The following is a 15,896-nucleotide window of genomic DNA, read 5'->3' on the forward strand; positions in this document are numbered from 1 at the left end:
GAAATCACTCCTGGTGGGCTCCGGGGACCATCTGCAGTGCCCTGATTGAATCCAGGTGGTCCACATGCAAGGCAAGCACCTTGCCCACTGTATTATAACTCCGGCCCTCAGTGAAAGATTTTATGCTGTAATATGAGTTTCTCTGCTCAGTTCTGTGTAACAAAAAAGAGGGGGAAAAAAAACAGGTTTACAGATTTCTATTTACGTCTGGAAATAGAATTCTAGAAAGGTGCAGTGCTCTTTTTTCTTAAGGCTCAGGGCCACAGTGCTTACTCAAACCATCTCCAGTTTTGATCAGAGATGAATGAGGGAGGTTTCCCCCTCAGCCCCAGGAAGAGCCAGGAGGGTCTTTGGTCCATGAGAATTTGATGAATTGGGGGAGGAGAGGAAATCAATACCAGACATTCTTCCCACTCCTTGATTGGCCCCAGCTCAGCAATAGGTAATTGTGTAATATATTATTACCCAGTAAATGTGGATGAACAGGAACTGCCCGAGTCTGATTTGCTTCCTTTCTGATTGGGGCTGTCCCAGTTCAATTGCTAAACTCTTGAGTGTGGGTCCTGACAAAGGGGTTGAGGCAGATGGGGTGGAGAGGAGGAAGGGCAGATAACAGCCCAATGTAATCAGCATTTTATTACCATCTTCAGGAAGTGGGAATAGGGGGGAAAAAGTAGGTTGGAGCAAGGAAAGTTAATTATGTGAGGTTATTTGACAGGAAATTACTGAATACAAACAGACAGAAGAAACACATTTTAAAGCCGGGTAGGAAATCTCAAGTTACTTCACTGTGTATTCAAACCCCCCAAAGCAAATTCTGAAAATAGCAGTTTAAACAAAAGCTATCTTATCTGATAAAAGTATTTCAAACACAAAGGGAAATTTATATATTGGGCAGGCAATCTTAAAATAAACGGATTTTGTTGATAGGACGGCAAATTTAATTGTGGGAAAACCCCTTCAGATGTCTGCATTTATCTGGTAAATGTTTTGAGTTTATTTTGAATCTGGCATTTTCGTTCTGGAAAAATATATATGTCTGCAACTGGAAAATGATGTGTGTGAAATGAAAGGTGCCCATGTTTAACCTATTTTCACTCTCTGGAGTTTCCTGTGAATTTAGTCAGACGAATATTTCAGAAGGGTATTTTATCAGCACAACACAGAAGACTCAGAAAGTGCTGTCTAAAATAGTTATTTGAAAGGTCAGAGAGAGAATACTGGGTCAAGGCACTTGTCTCGGCTCCTGGTCAACTTTCCATATGGGCCCAGTCCCCTGAACACAGAACCAGGAGGTGATCCCTGAGTACTGCTGATGTGACCCCAACCACCACCTCACCTCCCCAAAAATATTTTCAAATATCATCTACGTCAGAAATGTAATTGTTCTGCAATTTATTTGTATATTATTATCTGTTGCTTTGCAACAATGACTAGTGTGCTCAATTTTTGTAAGTTTACTAAACATATGTGTTAATGTTCTTCTTTAAAAGACTAAGTGATTATGGAAGGAGAAGCCAGAGCCTCCCTTAAGCCCTCCTAGTTCTCTTGTTGCAGACTTATAAAAAGATTGGCAGAAGTGGCAATGGAATATTCTGGCTCATTTAGTTAAGGCCCCTTTGTCCTCTGTGAATACACAAACTCACACATAACTGTGCATATACTCAAGTTTCTCCGTGGGGTTTATTTTCTAGCTCTTCCGAGGGAGATTCTCGAAGGAGATTAACAGGAAGAAAAAAAGGTTGAGATGCTGAAGTGACGGGTCGCACAAATAGAGTCTGGGTGAATGTGAAACTGTCCAGCCCGTGAATGGGTCTACATTCCATGTTAGTTCAAAGAAAAAGCAATATTTTGAAAACATAAATGGAGCTGAAAGTCTGCATTCCTTTGCAAAGGCCAACACCTGCGGAAGGAATGCAGGTTGCTTCCACTTGACCTTTGACTGTGGAGCTGGGGGAGGGGGGTGCTCGAAGGAGCGGGTCCTCCCAACTGTTGGCAGGAAGGGAAATACAGCAGCAGCCGGCAGGCAATTGCCCCACAGTGTTGCCTTGTGGGCCACTGGGTCACATGCAGACGGACGAGTGGCTGTGGATAATGCGGACTAAGCCATAACCCTCGAAGCCATCAGGGTTCCAGTGTGCCAGTCCTGGGAAATCCCGGGCAGACAGTAATAGCACACTTAGACAGAGTCCTCTGTGAGTCGTTGTTGAAGATAAAGACATCATTGATGTTCCAGACAGAGCCTCATCGTGCATAAATAATTAATTCCACAGGACAGAATTAGCTGCCTTGAGTGGTGCTCCACTCCTGGAGGGTACTTGCATCAGCTCAGCACTTCCACGTGATGTCTGAAGGACTCACTGCACAGCTCGACTCCACGGGGCAGACGCCAAGAGACCCTTCTGTGTGCAAGAAGGCGTTCACTAAGCCGTACATCTCTGGGTAGGCAAGGATGAGGTCGGCCTCACTTGGCATTGATTCCTTCGTTCCTTTTTCCTTGATGCCACATCCAGCTCTTAATTGCCTACTTTCTGCCAGGAACTGTGGTCAGTGCTGAGAAGACAGCACTGAGGCTTGCCTAACGTCTCCCACAATGTCTGAGAACACAGTTCCACCTTTGTGCTGTCTTGCCCCCTCGGTAATCTAGCTTCATGATCTTGGGCAAGCAATATTTTTCTCTCTGCCTCACTTTCTCTGTAGAGAGTAAGTGGTTTTCTCTGATGATCTGTCACGACCTCCTCAATACTCATATGCTCTGAATCAACACTCTTTTTTTTTTTTTTTTGCTTTTTGGGTCACACCCAGCGATGCTCAGGGGTTACTCCTGGCTTTGCACTCAGGAATTACTCCTGGCAGTGCTTGGGGGACCATATGGGATGCCGGGGATCGAACCCGGGTCGGCCGCGTGCAAGGCAAACGCCCTACCCGCTGTGCTATCGCTCCGGCCCCTGAATCAACACTCTTGTAGACACACATTTTTTTTTATCTCTGTCATCTCATTGGCGTTCTGGTAGCTGACCAAACTTGGTAGAACTGAGTGGATCAACTTAGATGATTACTTGATCAGAATTATTGATTTGATTCCAATCTATAATGGCCTTTCCTTTGCATCCCCTTTGTGTTTTGTTGTTTGCTAGGCTCATGCAATTTCATGAAACTCAAAGTTATCTTATTTGAAATGATTTGCTTTCTTTCGTTTGCCACCTATTAAGATTAATGTTTTTATAAATGTTATTTCTTAAAAATATAGCTTAGGTAACACATAGCTTATTATTTAAAAAATTAAATGAAATCAGAGTGGAACACAGTTTAGATAACAATGGCTACATTGTTGAAAAATTAATATTAATATGTTAAAGTCTATGGGTTTTAGTTTTACTTATTTTTCAGTATTTTGGGCAAGACCTAGCAGTGCTCAGGAATCATTCCTGGCAGTGCCACATGCAGTGCTGGGGTTTAAATCTGGTTCAGCCACATGCAAGGCAAACATCTACCTGCTATATTATCTCTTTATACTCAAGTTTATAATATTTGATGCACAAAATTACTGACCTCAACACCACAAAAGTGCCTTCATTTTATACTATTTTAAGGCTATTATAGTTGAGTATTTTTGGTTATTACTTTTTATTTTTTTGGCCATACCCGGCAGTGTTCAGGGTTTTCTCCTGGCTCTGTGCTCAGTAATCACTCTGGCTGTGTTCCAGGAGTCAAATGGGGTGATGGGGATCAAACCCTGGTCCTTGTAAGGTCTTGACCTTATAGTCTCTTGTAAAGCAAGCACCGTGCCCACTGTACGTATTATTTTCCCTGTTCCTGTCTCATGGTTATTTTAAAGAGAGAATGTAGATTTCTACTGGTACTAGACCCATGTCACCAGGTTTGAAGCATGGTCTTCAAATACAAGAGATCATTTTCATTGTATTTTGCCAAGAAACCATCCTAGGACACCCATTTTTTTTCTTTAGATCCTGAAAAAAAAAACCTAATTAAAAGAAATTCTTTTAAAAAAAATGAGATACTGGCTAACCAAATTGCTTGTGGGGTAGTTCTTTTGAATTTTGCATCTTCCTCTATTCAGTGTGATGGGATTGTTAGCCCTGCTGAACTCGGGCACTTGTCACGTTTCAGCTGTTGCTGTCTTTTGAGGGCTACACTCGACACAGTGCTCAAGACATCAAGTGATGCCAACCCCACGTGCCAAATGTGCATTTGTCCTTTGACTCCTTTGGGTCACCTCTTGGACCCCCCCTAAATGCAGTTTTGCTGACTCACAACCATCATTTTGGCATTGCCTATGGCTGCTTTGGGGCAAAATGGGCATAACTGAATAATTGGAAACTAGGTAGAGCCCAAAATGTTTATAAACAGGCCATCCAATAGAAAACAAATGTTCTGACAACTAGATTATCAGCTATGGTTGTAGACTCAGATGTGTTAAATATCTAGATTTTTAGATTAAGAGTATCATTATATATACATGCATATATGTATTATATTTATTTATTTATTTGCTTTTTGGGTCACACCCAGCAATACTCAGGGGTTACTCCTAGCTTTGCACTCAGGAATTACTCCTGGCAGTGCTTGGGGGACCATATGGGATGCAGGGGATCGAACCCCGGTCGCCGCATGCAAGGCAAACGCCCTACCCGCTGTGCTATTGCTCCGGCCCCTATGTATATATATTTAAAGGAAGCAGTTTGTCTTGCTTTGTAATATGCTTATGAGAAATGTGCCTTGTGATTTTGTAACATTTTTTGATTCAGTGCCTGTGATGAAGGGAGCAGAATCTGATATTTATACGCCCCCTAATTTTTCCTTTTCAGGGGAGGGTAGGGATTTATTCAAGGTGTTGTGTAGCAGCTGGAAACTCTAAATAATTGCTCAGAAATTGTGTTCTGTTAAGCAGTTGGTCTGATGGGGACCGAGATCCCCACTTCCTTTCAGCTGAGAAGCCCTGTTGGGTGCAGTTTTTGAGCTCATCTGCCCTGGGGTGCAGGTTGCACATGTTCTTATGGTCATGTGATGGTAGGGAAGCCTTCGGCCCACAGAAGCACTGAGGTTAGAGCAGGAGGGCACTTGGCCATTTAGTTGGGCAGCCAGACCCAAGTGGGGTGAGCTAAAGGGTAGTACCCCAAAATGCAGTTTGAGCCCTGGAGGGCCCCGGGAGGGGCCGAGGGGCCCACAATGGTGGCCGGAAATGCTGACACTGACCCTGTATTATTTTCTCGAGTGAGTTTGCAGAGACCTATCACTCACATGTTAGAAGATGGTGAGGGTGAAGGACAGGCCGAATCTGTAAGGATTTACAACAGGCAGCGACAAGTTGAGGAGAAGAGACACTTTTGCATCAAGGACGACGGAAACTATTCTGGCTTCTGCTTTGTCGCATCCTGACACAGTTTGTCCACATACACCAGTTTACTTCAAATATAAGCTTAGTGGTGTTTGAAACAAACTGTGCATTAAATTATTATTATTTTAACTTACTGCCAGATTATCAGAATTTTTTAACTCACTTTATTCAGCTTTAAATTAAAAAAAAAAATTAAATAGGAGGGAAGTGGTTCTGGGCCACACGCAGTGGTGATAGGGGGCTCTGTCTGTCTCTCAGAGGTCCTTGGAGACCTTATAGCTCCAGTGACTCCTGCGTGCACAGGTTGCTCTGCCCTCTGACCTTGCGTTCCCCTCTTGACCTTTGCCCCCACTCTTTCTTCAGTTTCCCTTGAGTTCCACTTGATACTATGCACTTCCTGTGCTCATGGGGCTTGATTCTATGTGGGGGAACTGAGGACCAGCAGATCTTTTCCTCCACAGATGATCAAGGGGCTGTGAAATTAAGACCTTGCAAGGGCTGGAGCAGTAGCACAGCACGTAAACCCAGGTTCGACCCCTGACAACACGTATGTTCCTCTGACCACTGCCAGGAGTCACCTTTGAGCCCAGAACCAGGACTAAGCCCTGGACGCCTCTAGGTGTGACCCAACCATCTCCCACCCTGTAGCACTGTAGCACTGTTGTCCCATTGTTCATCAATTTGCTCAAGCAGGCACCAGTAACATCTCCATTTAGAGACTTTTGTTACTGTTTTTGGCAGATCAAATACACCACTGGGAGCTGCCCAATCTCTGTCGTGTGGGCAAGAAACTCTTGGTAGCTTGCCAGGCTCTGTGAGAGGGACGGAGGAATCGAACCTGGGTTGGCCTCGTGCAAGGCAAACACCCTACCCGCTGTGCTATCGCTCCAGTCCCACCCAAACAGACATAAGCCCAACTAACATAACTCTCCCGAGTTGGCCAAATCTGGTCGTGAAGGTTACCTCATTAGAGGAGGGTCATTGACCCAGGGACTCGGGGGACAAGTGGAGGAGAGAGTTTGGCTCTTGTCCATCCTGGGGATATTTTTGTCCTTAGACGGGGAACAGAGATCATGGATGTGTGGAGCCCTCTGGGGACAGGCCCAGGGACAGAGAGGTCAGGCGTGGTCTGGGGACTCTCCCCTGCTCTACTGTCTGAGCTCGCTGAGTTGGTTCTTTCCTCAGTCCGGGGCTGTCTGAGCACCAGGAGGAGAAGGGCAGTTATCCCGGGCCCCGACTCATGGGCATACCCTTGGCAGGAGGCCCTGGGCGGGCGTCTCAGAAGTGGGCCAGAACCACCCGCCAGCCCCCACCTCCCCTCCTGTCTCCCCCAGCCAGCCCAGGCGCTGCTTGGTGAATCCTGCCCCTTCCCCCGGCATTTCGTAGCCTCCTTTCCTCCTTCCCAGGAGATTTTTATAATTAAACGAGATAAAGAAAGACAGGAAATCTGTAATAAAGTAGTAACTTCCACGGCGGCCAGATTAAGAGCCCGGCGCTGGGAGCCCGCGGGATGGGCAGCCCGCAGAGGAACGCGGTCCTGTGGGAAGAGATCAAAGGGCAGCCATGGGCCGGAGCTGGTCCAGGGCGCCTTTCCCAGGCCACATCCTGCCCCTTCAGAGCAGACAGGGAGCGCAGGAAGCGGCGGGCGCAGAGGCCATTCAGGGGCTGTGCTCCGGAGAGCTGCATGCAGCCGTGTGAAGGCCCCCGTGCCCCTGCTGGCCTCCTGCTGGCCCTGGAAGGACGTCAGGTGGCAGAGAACTGGCACTGCGAGCCTGCCCCCCGGCAGCATCCCAGAACCAGGAAACTTTGCAACAAAAACCCCACAATGGTGTTTTTGTTTGTTTGTTTGTTTTTTGCTTTTTGGGTCACACCCGGCGATGCACAGGGGACACTCCTGGTTCTGCACTCAGGAATTACCCCTGGAGGTGCTCAGGGGACCAGATGGGATGCTGGAAATCAAACCCAAGGCAAGGCAAATGCCCTACCTGCTGTGCTATCGCTCCAGCCCCCAAACCCCACAATTGTGAGTGTCTCATGGTAGTGGTTGTTCTTTGCCCCCCCTCAAAGGGTGGGCTTGGATTTGGAGGTGTGGATTTGTATTTGGAGGGTTTGGGGCCCACCTTGGAGTTGCTGAGAACCTGGAAGGAAAAAAAAAAGTCCAAGGTGGTTCTTCTCGCTTGGAGCGCTCAGTGTAAAAGGCTGGTCAGCACCTGGGCCCCTGGTACCTAATCCTGCTGGGCGAACATCTGCTGCAGCCTTGGAGGGGCCGCAGGGGCTCTGGTGATGGGGAGCCGCCCGGCTGGGCTCTGGAATGACTACCTGTGACTGCACGCAGGGCAGGGGAGGCAGCTGTGCAGAGGCCCGGGGGCGCCGGGCTGCGGGGACCCCGCTTCAGCCCGGCTGTCTGGCACGTGGAAGGTGCAGGGTAGGATGGGGATGGGTGGGGGGATTTCGTGCTTCCTCTCCCACCTTTTCAAATACTTCTGGAGATCTACTTAGCGACGACAATGCTGGGGAGGGAATTTCCCTAGGATGGGCCGGGACTTGTTTCCAAAATAACACCTTTCAAAGCAGGCAGAGACTTTAAGAAATTAGATAATTGTGTGATATTTATAAAATGAATTATGCTGTGCTAACAACAAAGTCTGGGCAGCTGTTCTGGATGCCGAAGTAAATAACACCTTATGATTCATGAGGCTGGGGATGGGGGAAAGGCAGGCGTGCGTGTGCGTGTGTGTGTGCGTGTGCGTGTGCGTGTGTGTGTGTGTGTGTGTTGCTACTTCTAGCTTAATCTCTGCAAAGGGGGGCAGAAGGGGAGAGGTGGGGGCAGCGGGGAGGAAAAGGCAACTCCCCAAATAGGGTAATATGGTTTCAAGGTTAAAATGCTTATGTCTGGGTGTGCATGGCATGGTTAAGTTGTCCAGTTTCATTCATAAAACACTTAGTGAGCATTTAAAATATGCTTATCCATGTATGCAGGGAGACACCAAGATAATGCTTTATGGCCTCTGTCTTCCATGCATTCTCTGTCGAGTGAGGGAGACAGATGTATAAACAGATAATTGCAGTACAGTGAGCTAAGTGCTAACAGAAGGATGAAAGAGAAGCTATAATGCTATGAGGGATGTATCTACTTACAGTGCAAATGTCGGGGGGGGCAGGCAGCCTCTCTGGGGGAGACTTTAGAGCTGCTGGAAGATGTGGGATTTTGAAAGGCCCAGAAGGAAGGATGAAGTTCTGGATCCCTGATTTTCCTACCTCAGGGCCTTTGCACCTTCTTCCCCCCCCCCCCCCCCCCCCCGCTACCTGGGAGAAATTTTCCATCTCTCAGCTCAGCTTTCCTTCTTCCCATTCCACCTTTGGTAAGCCTGAGTTGCTTCACTTCAGGCTTTTCTCTAGTCAAGCCTCACTCGTTACATGCCTCTCCTTCTGGACTCCTCACACAACTGCACTTTGAGCATATTTGCATGCCTATTTGAGTGATCGATGTTTTTCTCACTCTTTTCATTCATGTGGGTATTGGACTAGACAAACATTTGTGGACTGGGTGAGATGAAAGTTCTAGGGTGTGTGCAGCTCAGGGCTTGTGACGAGGTATGTGGGACCTTGGGGCATATGAGTTGGGAGGACAGAAGATTAAGTTTCCTAGAGAACTTTGAATAGTTCTAAGCTTCTCTTATTACTGACTTAGATGACATTTTGGTATACAGCGTTTCAAAGATTCATTTGCCTCTTAATTATGCTATCAGTATCAGGTGGTTTCAGAGGAAATGTAAGTGTTAAAATAAAAAGTGGTTTTGGATGCTAAATGGCTAAAATAGCTAAAATATTTTAGCTAAAATAGCTGTGTCTCACTGGACAAGAACTGAATGTTAAGAGGAGGTAAAAGGATATACCTGACAACCTTTTAGTATCTATATTGCAAACAGAGAAAGAGTGAGAGGGAGAGAGAGGGTTTGGGGGGTGATGGGAGGGGACCTGGGGACACTGGTGCTGGGAAATAAAAAAAATGGTATCTTAAGAAATATAATTAATATAATATAATATAATTAAAGTAGAACACTTCTATAGGAAGTAACACATAAGACATTCTTCTACATCCAGAGTCCAGAGATCATACACGGGCTATGACTCTTGCTTGGTACATAGCCAACCCTGGCTTGATCTCCTGTATCCCAGATGGTCCCTTGAGCCCCACCAGGAGTGATCCCTGAGCACAGAGCCAGGAGTAAACCCTGAACACTGTAAGGCCCATAAGCCAAAACAGAAAAGAAAGAGAAGAAAAAAACACATCAAATTGAACACTGAAGTGAATTGACATCAGGTCAACCCTGTTGGAAATGAAGAAATAGATCTTCTTTCTGGAACTGGACCTGGGAAGAGCCACATTTACCAGATCAGAAGTGGAAGAGGATAAGATCGGAAATCCTTCCACCAGCAAAGCTTTTGGAGGAGAGAGGCAGAGAGAAGCTTCTCCAAATGTTTCCAGGATCACTTTGAACTTGCGAACGTTGCCATCTGTGAAGCCATTTTCGAAGCGGAGCCTGGGAATTATTTTAGAGAAATTGCATTTATCTGTCTTGTCTGAACTAGGTTAAAGTCCTTTGAACTGGGTCGATGACCTTTGGACGGGGCCCAAACAATTGTTTTAAGAAACGGGCAGTGCAAACCATTGTTTGAGAAGTCATTTGGTTCCTGAGAACTGATGATTTGGGACTTTTCACTGGAGTATCCGTAGCCAGTCATGAATAGGCAGGAATAGATTCAGATTGTTAGTTGCAGGAAAAAGAGGGAATAGTGTTAAGGAGTTTACCTGCCTGGTGGCTGGCTCCAGTTGGAATCCTGGTATCCCAGGGTCCTCTGGCAAGTGCTCAAAGCAACTCCCAAGCACCACTGCGTGTGTCCCTACCTCCCTCCCAAAAAGATTATTAATGCTACTCAGTTCTTTAACCATGTCCCTCATCTTTCTCCTTTCAGCCTTTTAAGCCCCCCTCACTTTATTTCTTTTGGGGAGAACATTTTAGATGTTTTTTTTTAACAGAATCATTCCCAAGTTATAATTCTTTATTATTATTAACAAATAATGGCAAGCTCCCTGTGGCATATTCAATATGCCAAAAACAGTAACAATAATAGGTCTCATTCCCCTGACCTTGAAAGAGCCTCCAATCGTTGGGAAAGACGAGTAAGGAGAGGCTGCTAAAATCTCAGGGCTGGGATGAATGGAGACATTACTGGCGCCCGCTCGAGTAAATCGATGAACAATGAGATGATGGTGATACAGTGAGATTAACAAGTAATAATAAACATGTATTAACCCCGTATGAACATGCCTTGTCTTTTTGAAGATTCATGACCTCTTGAATTTAAACTTGAGAAAATGATGAGAGGAACATAGACCTTCAGTTCCCACCAGGAGGTGTAATCAGGGCTGACGAGGACCTGGGAGGGATTGAGTTGTGCTATAGAGGCAAGATTGAAGGGACTCCCCCTATCAGTGCTCTGGGGAATATTAGACCCTGGGGTACAGCCTTGCCGTACCCTGGCTGGGCCAGGTGGTGTTGCTGATGAACTTAGGGGCCACGCAAACGGGGACTGGGGATGAGACTCGGGGCCCCACATGGAAAGCAAGTTCTCTTGCCTTTGCAACTCTGTCCAAAGCCCCCAAGGAAAGATTTTTCAAAGAAATCCCCACTCCCGCCTCGCCCTTTTCCCAGGCAGCATTGCCTTCTTAGCCGCCTGATTGGGACTGGGGCCAAGTTTTGATCTTATCACCGCTGCCTGCTGTGTGGAGCCGCATTAATAACTTTAGCAGTTTGAGCACACAGGTGACGGGGCGCTCACCTTTCACACAGTGGAGCGGGAGTCCCCGGCTCCCCGTGCAAGCTCTGTCACGTCCCAGCCGAGAGTCTGAGGTGGACTTTCTGCGCCTTCCCTGCCTTTTAATTACCGATGGAATCATTATCTGCCGAGAGCGGTGCGATGTGATGCTTCCAGCAATGCCAATTGGTTTCCAACACAACGGAGCCTCATTGGTCAATACGGTCCAACACAAGAGGAGCTCACGTATATGTGGGCTATAGAATAACCGCATGAGGGGATGCCATGTAGTCAAGGGGGGAGGCCAAAAACACCCTAGACCCCAGAGTGTAGGGAAGAGAAGGACAGAAAAGGAAAGAAATGGATGGGGGGTGGAGGGGAGATGGAGATAGACAGGAAGCAATGGGGAGCAGGGGGTCGAGGGCATGTGAGTTCATCAGTGGAATAAAGGCGTCTGAGAGCTAAATACCCAAACCAAAGAGTCAACCCTACCAAAAACAGGTCCAAACTCTAAACACCAACAACCAAACTGAAAAATATGTCTGTCAAGGTAGCAGGTGGGATGGGGGACTGGGGCGGGGGATGGAATAAGAAACCTGAAAATCCTTGGGGAGGGAAGAAGACACTGGTGGTGGAATTGGTGCTGAAATATAATTTTTCTAAAAGCCAAAAAATAAAATAAAAAATAATAAATAAATAAATAAATAAATAAATAAATAAATAAAGCCAAAGAATAACTTTGTCAATCCTGGTGCTTTAGGTAAAATGTAAAAAATAATAAAAGATTCTCTTATTATTCTCTCTAGTGGGGAATATCTTTGTTTAAATAATCCCTAATGGGCTGCTGAAGTAACTAGCGGGTTTTTTGAGAGACTAACTAGGAAAGTACATATCGTAGCTTTGGTAGAGGGAGTCACTGTCACTGTCACTGTCATCCCGTTGCTCATCAATTTGCTCGAGGGGGCACCAGTAAGTCTCTTTGTGAAACTTATTGTTACTGTTTTTGGCATATCAAATACGCCACGGGTAGCTTGCCAGGCTCTGCCATGCAGGCGGGATACTCTCTGTAGCTTGCCAGTCTCTCCGAGAGGGGTGGAGGAATCGAACCCGGGTCAGCCACATGCAAGGCAAATGCCCTACCCACTGTGCTATCGCTCCAGCCTGGTAGAGGGAGTAGGGCGTATGAAAGGGACAGCTGATCTTGTTAACTGTTGCTGAAAATAGGACCTGCTCTTCCAGACCAGGACTTTGTATATAAATATGACAGAGCCATGCCTCTTGGTGGACTGCATGTCAGGAAGAAGCAGGGAGATTGCGCACTGAGAGGGAATTTCCGTTCAGTCTTTCAGGGTTTAAGCTGCATTGGTTTGGGGACGGGGGTGTTAAGGAGACTGCAAGAGCAAAGAAGGTAATAAGAACAGTCCTATGTAGAATGTCGTGATGAGGGGATGTGCCCCAGATTCTTAGAGGAAGTACCAGAAGAAAGAGATTCATATTCATGACCGAGGGTCTAAACTGCACACAGGTCATGGAGCAGAGAATCAATGAATTTGAAATTAGCCTAGAGAGATAAATGTAATTATTGGAATAACATTGAAATAGAGCAGGATTCCTTCTCGGATATGGTAATAGAAAGAGAGCTGATAGAACGTCTGTGTGTCTCTGAATGTGAATGCCCACATGTATATTTATACATGTATGAATATGTACATATGTGTAATATATCTTCCCTGGTAGAAGCCGTACTCAGAGATAAATACTTCTAGTACTCAGAGATAAATACTTCTATTCTTTACATCGTGTCTGACAACAATTCCGAAGCCTTAGGGGTAGGTCCACGTCTCAGGGAAGTGGATTGGGACTCTTAATGATTCAGTCAAATGACAGAGAACTGATCAGAAGTTAGGAGGACACCTCAGGCTGTTTGACCTTAAACCTGAGGCTCTTTTTATTATATGACATTGACCCTTTCCTTCTCAGAGGACCTAAGTGCCTGTTGTGAAACCTTCGTCAGTCCGAGGTGGAATCATGAAGAATCTGGAGGAAGAATGAGCGGGTTGAAGACAGATAGGCTCTTCCTGTGGCCTTACCTAGGTGCCAAGGGTTGGGAGGAGCTCTTGTGTGACCTTTTTAGTGAATCTTGAGTTACGAAGTCACCACAGTGCCAAGAGCTGAGGGAGGGGAGATTCCCATGGCAGGGAAGTTTCTTCTGCTCGGAACAGCATGTGGTTAAAAAATCTAGACTTGCCTTTCGAACAATGCCCTCTGCCCCAAAGGTTAAGTCAACATCCAGAGAATCTAGAGCACAAAGTTTAGCCTCCCAAAGAAAAATTAAGAATTGCCTTTGCAAATGTTAGAAACCAGGGCAAAAGTAACATTATTTAAAAGTCAGAAGGAAGGGAGGGAAGCATTGGCCGAGTTCCCCCTGGACCTCAGACACTAGTGGGTTTTCACTTCAGATGCTAGTTCCTTGGGTTTTGTTGAAATGTCCGTGAAGGCCACATCCAAGCCAGACAGGAAAAGGTTGTTTCTGTGGGTGTGGAGATGGAAGGTTTTGGGGGCCTTGAGGCCACCTTTGCCTCGGCCCCTCAGCAGAGAGCTTCTCTCTGAAGCTCCATTTGAGATGTCTCAAGTTTGGCTGTTCAGGAGCAAAAACGTTGAGGCGTTTTGTTCTTGTCACAAGTCAGGCTTTTCCTCCTGGACTTAACTACAGCTTTTTTTTTTTTTTGCAGGGGAGTGGGGACTGCAGCTCTTTTGGGGGGAAAAATCATTTAACTGAAAGGCTTTGCTCTGTGTCTCCCCCCAAAGGTAATGTGTCACGTGAGTCAGGCTGCATCGCTCCTTTTGTTAGACGGAATTCAGTAAGCATCTAGATGCTGGCTCTGCTTTGCAGAACACCAGTCCGGCAAAGTCTTGGAGGGATTGCAGTGGAGAGAGGAGTTAAAAATACTACCACCCAGCATTCTGAGATGTCAGCATGGGTGTTTGTTGTTGTTGTTGTTGTTTGCTTTTTTGGGTCATACCCGGCGATGCACATGGGTCACTCCTGGCTCTGCACTTAGAAATTACCCCTGGCGGTGCTCTGGGGACTATATGGGGTGCTGGGAATCGAACCCAGGTCTGCTGCATGTAAGGCAAACGCCCTATCTGCGGTGCTATCGCTCGAGCCACCAGCATGGGTGTTCTTACAAATTTTCATGTGCCAAGAGGCCAGATACGTGCAGTTTTTCTTGCATCTTCAGGGCATGAGATAGTCAGGTTCTCTCGAGAATTCTGAGCAGGAAGAAATGGACATAGTTTTAGGTGGGGTTTGTTGTTGTCTTTGGGGGTCATTTCCCCGTGATACTCAGGAGTTCCATCTTGGTGCTTGGGGGGTCACTTTGGACGGTGATCAGAGGACTGAGGGCTACCAGGGATTAAACCCGGGACTCCGGTCCTCTGTGCTCATCTCGCAGGCTTTCTTCTCCGTAAATGTTCCCTTTATAATTTCTTTAGTTTTTATTATTTGGTGTTTGGATCACACCCAGGGGGACCCAGGGATAACTTCTGGTGCTTCGGAGGGAACCAAATGTGGTACCAGGGATTTGAACCACACATGCAAGACAAACATCTTAACCACTTATATTATCTCTCCAACCCTTTCCCTCCATTTTCTGAGGGTTTTTTGGGGCAGAGTAATTATTTTTATGCCAATAGTTCTATTCTAAATTATAAGACTTTCTTCTGATTCATAGTATCATGAGAACTTCTGTTTGTGATCTGATTTATTAAACATGCCAGAGCAATTTTCAAAATGTCTTCTGATCATTATAGTATCTTTTTGGGGGTCCGGGGTTGGGCCGTACCCGTTGTGCTCAGGGCCTGTTCTTTGAAGTGCTGCGGAACTGTGTGCAGTGCTGGAGATCGAGTCGGGGTCAGCCACATGCAAGGCACATGCAAACCCCGTACTGCCTTACCTATACCATCCCTCTGACCCCTGATCCCTACAATCTCAGAATTCCCTGTCAGCCTATCATTTTTTCCCTCTTGAATTCTGAATATTCTTGAATATTTATCCAAAATTCAGTCCAAACTTTTGATGAATGCTAGTTATTTTGTAGTGAAGCTATGAAGATAATATTTAGGGGATGTTATTTTCCTTGAGGAAAATTTCCTTCTCAGAGACCTAAAGGTTTCGGGGCATCTTGATCAGGCGAGGGATTAAGCTGTTCTAAGGTTTCAAATCTAGTGCTTGTGAGGGAGGTTGGGTGTTGGGTTTACTCTTGCGCCTTGGACCCTGGGGAACAAGCCTATGAAAGTCTAGCTTATTACCTTGTTCCCTTTTCCCAGGAGCTGAACTCCCATTTCTGCTTCCCCCAGCTATGTCAGACTGAACTCCCTGGGTACCAGAGAGATATTGCAGGGGTTAAGGCACTTTTCTTGTGCCACGCTAACCCCTGTTCAAATCTGTGCCACCACGTCTGGTGCCCTGAGCATCAGGGCAGGTTACTCTTGAGCGTAGAATCAGGATGAAGCCCTAAGTGCTGCTGGATATGACCCTTAACCCAGCACCCTACCCACCTCCTAAACACAGACAAAAAGGAAGGAATCGGCAGAAGAATCCAGGTGTGTGGGACCCAGGGCTGAGGTCTTCAAGACTGTTCGGATCAGGAGTAGGTCTTTTCCACCCAGATCCCCCATTTTCCAGTAGCTAGGCGGTCACACCCAGAAACTGCCC

General features: G+C 46.4%; 1 long non-coding RNA gene across 1 annotated transcript in view; it reads left to right on the top strand.

Annotated features, from left to right (window-relative positions):
* LOC129402563 (uncharacterized) overlaps positions 1 to 15,896 on the top strand; it is a 111,544-nt gene that overhangs the window by 34,528 nt on the left and 61,120 nt on the right. The window lies entirely within an intron of this gene.

Source organism: Sorex araneus, chromosome 2 (genome assembly GCF_027595985.1).
Source record: "Sorex araneus isolate mSorAra2 chromosome 2, mSorAra2.pri, whole genome shotgun sequence".
Taxonomy (NCBI): Eukaryota; Metazoa; Chordata; class Mammalia; order Eulipotyphla; family Soricidae; genus Sorex; species Sorex araneus.